The sequence below is a fragment of the Dasypus novemcinctus genome, chromosome 10, assembly GCF_030445035.2.
Source record: "Dasypus novemcinctus isolate mDasNov1 chromosome 10, mDasNov1.1.hap2, whole genome shotgun sequence".
Taxonomy (NCBI): domain Eukaryota; kingdom Metazoa; phylum Chordata; class Mammalia; order Cingulata; family Dasypodidae; genus Dasypus; species Dasypus novemcinctus.
In genome coordinates, this window is record NC_080682.1 from 94,203,708 (window position 1) to 94,210,723 (window position 7,016).

General features: G+C 39.4%; 1 pseudogene; it reads right to left on the reverse strand.

Moving 5' to 3' along the window:
* Positions 1-3,007: 3,007 nt before the first annotated feature.
* Positions 3,008-6,348, reverse strand: LOC105744627 (olfactory receptor 51B6-like; annotated as a pseudogene).
* Positions 6,349-7,016: the final 668 nt, after the last annotated feature.

Here is a 7,016-nt window from a genome sequence, read left to right on the forward strand (position 1 = left end):
CATTACAGTGCTCCTTTCATCAGTCTGATTTAGGCTTTTGAGGAGTAAATCCCTGTTGAAACACATGGGGACAAAGTGTAGGCAGATTCAAACGTTAAAGGAAATAATAAAAGAAATAGATTATCTTCCTCAAGGTCCTGAGCCACTTGAGAGCTATCAGTGAATAGCTCTAGATCAGAGGACCTAGAGGGAAAAGGATCAGTGGGCCTAGAGGGAAAGCAAGCAAAAAAATTTAATAACAAATGAATTTTATTAATACATATTAATAAACAGGGAAGTGGACTTGGCCCAATGGTTAGGGCATCCGTCTACCACATGGGAGGTCCGCCGTTCAAACCCCGGGCCTCCTTGACCCATGTGGAGCTGGCCCATGTGCAGTGCTGATGTGTGCAAGGAGTGCCGTGTCACGAAGGGGTGTCCCCCGCGTAGGGGAGCCCCACGCGCAAGGAGAGCGCCCTGTAAGGAGAGCCGCCCAGGGCGAAAGGAAGTTCAGCCTGCCCAGGAATGGTGCTGCACACAGGGAGAACTGACGCAGCAAGATAACACAACAAAAAGAGACACAGATTCCCTTGCCACTGACAACAACAAAAGCGGACAAAGAACATGCAGCAAATAGACACAGAGAACAGACAACTGGTGGGGGGGAGGGGAAGGGGAGAGAAATAAATAAAAATAAATCTTTAAAAAAATAATCAGGGAAACGGACTTTAGCCCAGTGGTTAGGGCGTCCGTCTACCACATGGGAGGTCTGCGGTTCAAGCCCCGGGCCTCCTTGACCCGTGTGGAGCTGGCCCATGCGCGGTGCTGATACGCGCAGGGAGTGCCGTGCCACACAGGGGTGTCCCCTGTGTAGGGGTGTCCCCCGCGTGGGGGAGCCCCACGCGCAAGGAGTGCACCCATAGGGAGAGCCGCCCAGCCCGAAGGAGGGAGCAGCCTGCCGAGGAATGGCGCCCCCACACTTCCTGTGCCGCTGACGACAACAGAAGCGGACAAAGAAACAAGACGCAGCAAAAAGACACAGAAAAAAAAAAAACAGACAACCGGGGGAGGGAAGGGGAATTAAATAGATAAAAATAAATCTTTAAAAAAAAAATAATCAATTAAAAAATACATAGTAATAAACATAAAATTTGTCCAGAGTATAACAACAATGGTATTTGCTATAATCACATATTTATGCTTTCATCCTTCAATCATTATTAGAGCTGTTTAATAATTTCAATAATAGTAATAATAATAATAAACATAAAACAGATAAGCAAACAAGAAAATTCCTCACTTTTCAGTCCGGCTACGATTTCCCCTCTGTACATAGCTGCCATTTCTGGCTATTATATCTAAAGTATACAATTAATGGCTTTTAGTATAATCACAATGCTTGCATTCATCATCTTAAAAATTTTAGAATAAAGGAAAAAAAAATTTTAATGTAGCTTAGCACTCACTGAAGTCTTTAGGGAATGGATGAACTCTGATTTAAAGTAGTTACTTTATAGTTGTGAGGATAGGGTAGTAGATGAGAAGATGAGACAAGAAATTTTAGGGTGTCCAAATCTTAGAAAGTGTTACAAGTTACAATAGCAGAGACACTCAGAGGACATGCATATTCAGAGGCATAAACAGAAAAAGTTCATTCATTTTAATCAAAAATTATAGTTTATTAAGGGTCAGTTATGTGACTGGTCTTATAATACAGTACGGGTTAAGGCCCAATTATCCTTCCCCTCCTGGATTACAGCCTGGAAGGTATGAAAGAAGAAACACACAAGTATCACACTTAACAAGCACACGCATACCCAAGTAGAGTGAAAAACATATCTGTTGGTTTGATCAGATATAGACCATCTACTAGTCTGGAAAATACTCAAAAGATCTGGTGCAGTGTCTGTCTTCTCCACATTATTAATACATTCCAAAAGGTTTGAAAATTCTCCCCTTTCAGGGATCATGCAGCAGCAGAGTTTACTTTGAGTGTCAAAAGACCAAGACCAAACACACAGGACATCCATGTAAAAGGCAGTGACTATCATTGAGTGGCCCCATTGTGTAATTGTAGCATTTTAGATCCTTATTCCCAGAGCAATATCCTACTTAATCCATTCAGTTTAAAGTCTGTCATTTGAAATATACATACTAGCTCTTCAGAAAACCATAGGACCATACTACAGCCAACCCAATGCCTAGAATATAGACAAAATCAACTTTGATAAATACTTGAATCCAGAAAAGAACATTTTCTTTTGTAACCATAAGCACTGCCTACATCCTCTCCCTTTCTCCCTATACTCTCACAAAAATAGACCCCCTATCTCAGCTTACATCTAACTAAAATACCCCACTGTAGTCTTATCTATGATGTAATTCCAAACTGGACCTCAGATACCTCTTTAATATTTGAAAATACATATCTCTCTTCAGCAGTATATGGTCTAACTAATTAAGACAATATTCATTAAATGTGAACTATTATTGTTAGATACTATTTATCAAAATATTTATTGAGCAGATTTTTCATTTATATACTTTCCCTAGAGTTTCCTGTTTGAATTAAAGGTGCTGTTTTACTGAACACCAGTTTTCAGAAAGAGCAACCAGCTCCTCATGAACAAGGAAGCTGGATACATGTTTGAAGTAAAGAGTATGACATTGTTAGATATGCAAGGGTCTGTACATGTAGGCCATATGGAAAAATAATGGGCTTTGATCAAATATAGGTCACCCACACCATAAACCCAATTGCCATTTATCAGTTGTCAAAGGCTCACTGAAGAGGGTGAGTTACCCAGAATAAACAGTAAGCTTATTGGGAATTTGAGATATGTGATTAGTATTGTATATATATTACATGTGACATTATACGTGACATAACAATAAATAGGTAGGGTAAGATGATTTTCTAAGTGGAAGAATGGTTGATTTCCATTGAAATGCCTTTCTAGTAACTTCTCCCAAAAAAGGTGTCTGCTAGCCACCTTCCCTGAGTTACTCCTCAGAGAATAGGCAAAAATCATGCTCTAGAGTGAGGCAGAGAGAATAAGCACAGCATACCACTCTGAATCTGCTTGGTTTTAATGTTATAGATTACAGGATTTGTAAATGGGGGAAAGAGAAATAGATATAGGTCACTGTAATGTGAACTACAAGAGGAGCATATTTCCAACCTATGAATAAATGTCAGACCAACTACAGTTTTATATAGAAGACCAGGATGCAGTAGATATGGGAGACACAAGTATTAAGAGGTTTGGTTCTCTCTTCTTCAGAAACAATGTCCATAACAGTCTTGAGAATCAAACTGTAGGAGAAAAAGTTGATGAGAAAGTCCAACAAGACCATTGCAAACACAACCATAAGTTGGGTAGAGATGATTGAAGGTGATATTTGCACAGGCTAGTTTGATGACCTCTTGGTGTAAACAGAAAGCATGGGATAATAATACATGGGTTTGACAAAAGGGAAGCCAGTGCAATGGAATAATTATTGGGATAATTGATAGCACAGCTCTTGTCAATACTCCCACCCCATTCTTCCTTACCCATATATTGGTAAGGATGGAAGTACATCTCAAGGATTGTGTATGGCAATGAAATGATCATAGGTTATGACAAGCAAACACCGGACTCCACGAAAGAAAGAAAGGCTTGAGAGAAGCAGACACTGTGGCCAATTTCTCTGTGATTAAACCAGAGAACACCCAGCAAGGTAAGCATTGTGGTCAGAGTCACCTCAAGATCATGCCAGCATAGCTAAGAAATAGTACATGGGCTCACGGAGCTTAAGGTCTTCTCTGATGAGAAAGAGAAGGATTCATTGCCAAGAAGTATAGCGATACAAACTAAAAATAGTGAAATAGAGATCTAGTGATGTACCTTCTTCATGCCAGGGAAACCAGTCAGAAAAAAGGGAGAAACAGTGGAGTTGAGCCACATTGTGGGCCTTGCAAAGAGGAAAATGGTTCTTCCAGGTAATGCAAGAGAAACCCCTAGTTCCTTAGAACTTATGTCTTGACTGTGTGACCTTCATAAGATGACCATCTGTCCTGACTTCCAGGAACAGCAAACATGGTAATTCAGTCATTCCTAGGAGAATCCTACACATGGGAAAAGGGAATTTATGAAGAACAATTTTATATACTAGAGTGGGCTTACTATATATAAAGTTATTGGACAATTCGTAGGGAATATAGCAGCAAGACCTTGTTGATAACTGTGGTAGTTTGAAGCAGTATGTGCCCCAGAATGACATGTTCTTAAATCTAATACATTCTTGTGGATGTACACCAATTGAAAATAAGACTTGGATGAGATTACTTCAGGTAAAGTGTGACTCACTTAATATATGATGGGAATTAATCCACTTACTGGAAGTCTTTATTAGTGGAATGAATACAGAGGGAGAGAGAAAAGCCATGAAAGCAATAAGCTGAAATCAGTGAAACCCAGAAGAGAAGGAGAGACCAGTAGGTGTTACCATGTGCCCTGCTATGTGGCAAAGGATCCAAGGCTCACCAGCAACTGATCTTTGGGAAGAAAGCATCCCCTCGATGATGCCTCAATTTTGACATTTTTATCACTCCCCAAACTGTAAGCCAATAAATTGCTATTGTTTAAGTTAACCCATTTCATATTATCTGTTCTAAGCAGTGTAGAAAACTTAAAAATTGACCTTATAGACCTTATAACTCAGAAAATGAAGACAAAATGACAAAAGAAATCACTACAATGTACTAGTGCTATAATAGAACAGGAACTTGCAGGTTTTATATTTTTCATAGTGCTCCTTATCTTGTCTGCTGGTATTGAAGGTATGTGTAAAGGTTTCCCAAATCATGTGAGACCTGAAAAATCAGTAGAAAATTGGTTCTAAGCAGTGTTGGAAATGCAGGTAGGAAACTCCTAAGGCTAAATCAATCAGCCAATTATTGATTTGAGAGAATAACTGATACACAATTATGATAGAAGGAATGTCTATTGTTGAGGGTTTGTGGATTTTGGGGAAGGGCTTCAAAATGACAAGTTACTTATATTCGTGTGTCTCCAAAACACATAAACCTGTAAATTGATGTTACCAGCATTGTAATAATCTAGATATTAATGTGCTGTGTTCAGAAAACTTCTAATATTTCATAATATAGATTTAAATATACGAAAATGATGGATTTTATGATAAGCATTTGCAGACACTATTTTAACAGCAACACACAAACTACTGTCAGCATATCCACCCTTGGTGATTCAAAGATAGAGATTAGTTATTTAGGCAAACTCCAGGAGAATATGTTTGCATAGAGAACAGCACCAAGAGGAAGAGAAGATGTGATACAGAGATCTGTGTGTTCCATGGTGGCCTGCCTGTGGGTCCCAGCAGATCCTTGCTCCTGGTTTCTCTTCTTGAAGGGAAACTCAGCCCACAATATGCAGCCACCTGTATGTCCCAGGACAGAAGTTAAAAATGTAACAAACCTCCTCACAGGAGAACAATATACAGATGGAATTGTAGACTAATTTTCCCCAGTATATACAATTCCTTCATACAGTAACATTACCAGACCCCATTTATGTAACTCTGTTACGAAATGTCTTTGTTCTGAGATCCTATATATTGCCCCCATTTTCCCACCAGTTTTCAGGATGCTATCTTCATTCTCTGAACCACTGCATTTTGAGACCCTCTCCTGTCTGCAAGTGCCAATAAATAAAGCTAATATTGTATCAGGTGTGTTGCTTGGTGTTGCCACTGTCCTGACCCCTGCCCTTTAGGAGCAGGGTTTGAACGCTGCTCCGCACATTCACTTCCAACATGGGACTCTCTTACTTCTCCTTCCTCTTTCAAAGAATATTCTTACCGTAGGAGAAGATATTCCTCTGCTAATCCATGTCCTAAAATTTCCAGTAGAAAATTCTTAAGGAAAAAGAAAGTCTAGGTAGCATCCTGGATCTCTTGGTTACTCTCTAAAACCCCAACACATAAATCTACTGCTTATCCCTTAGAGTCAGTATTGTCTAGGGGATAGAACATTTATATTGTACTGTGTTATATGGGGCAAAATCCATAGATACAGCTAGTTTGCTCCAGTTTTTTGTTCCTTCTTCAACATCTATTTGGAGGAAGATAAAACCAAGAAGAGGAGTGTATAAACCCAAGTAAGTGTATAAAATAAGATTGGCAAAAGTAGGCCCCATTTCCAATCTCTCTGTGATCCAACCAGGGGACTCCCAAAACTGTAGGCATCATTGTCAAGATCAGTCATACGTCTGTAATCACCAGCATGACCAAGAAGTAGTACGTGGGTTCACGAAGATTGTGGTCTTCCTTAAAGAGAAAGAGGAGAGTGCCATTGCCAGAAAGGACAGATATTTAGACAAAAAAGAAAGGTGTGGAAATCCAGTGATGAGCTGCCTCCAAGTATGGAAAACCGGTCAGCAGGTAGGAATTGGAACTGCTAGTGGACCACATGTTGGGTAAATCCAGCAGAGAAATGTTTTCCTCTCTCAGTTACAACCACAGAAAAGATGATCTACTTCCAGGGTATCACTCTAGTATATCATCTCAGAATTCATTATTAAAGAAGTAATTACAACAAAATAAAACATTTTTCCAACAAAACATATTCTTTTGACAGTCTGTAACTTTTACATTCTTAATTTTATATTCTTAGTCAACTTTCTTGATCAAATCATTGGAGTTTCATTGGGTATCTGCATTTCAACATGCTGTCCCGGAATTTTTAATGCCTATGACAAATTGGAAACCACTTTCATCAACTATTCAGATTGGGCAGATGAATCCATTATAAGGAACTCTATCATAATTTTAGTCCAATCTGCTACTCAGGACTGCAATTGCCTTTTGAACAGTGATTCCTAAATCACACTATCCTGCATATGGATGGTGTTATGATTAGGCCATTGCGTCAACTTGGCCAGGTAATTTTACCCAGTTGTTTGGTCAAGAAAGCACTGCGCTAACTGTAATATAAGGGCATTTATGGACTTCAGTGACCATTTGCTTTACTG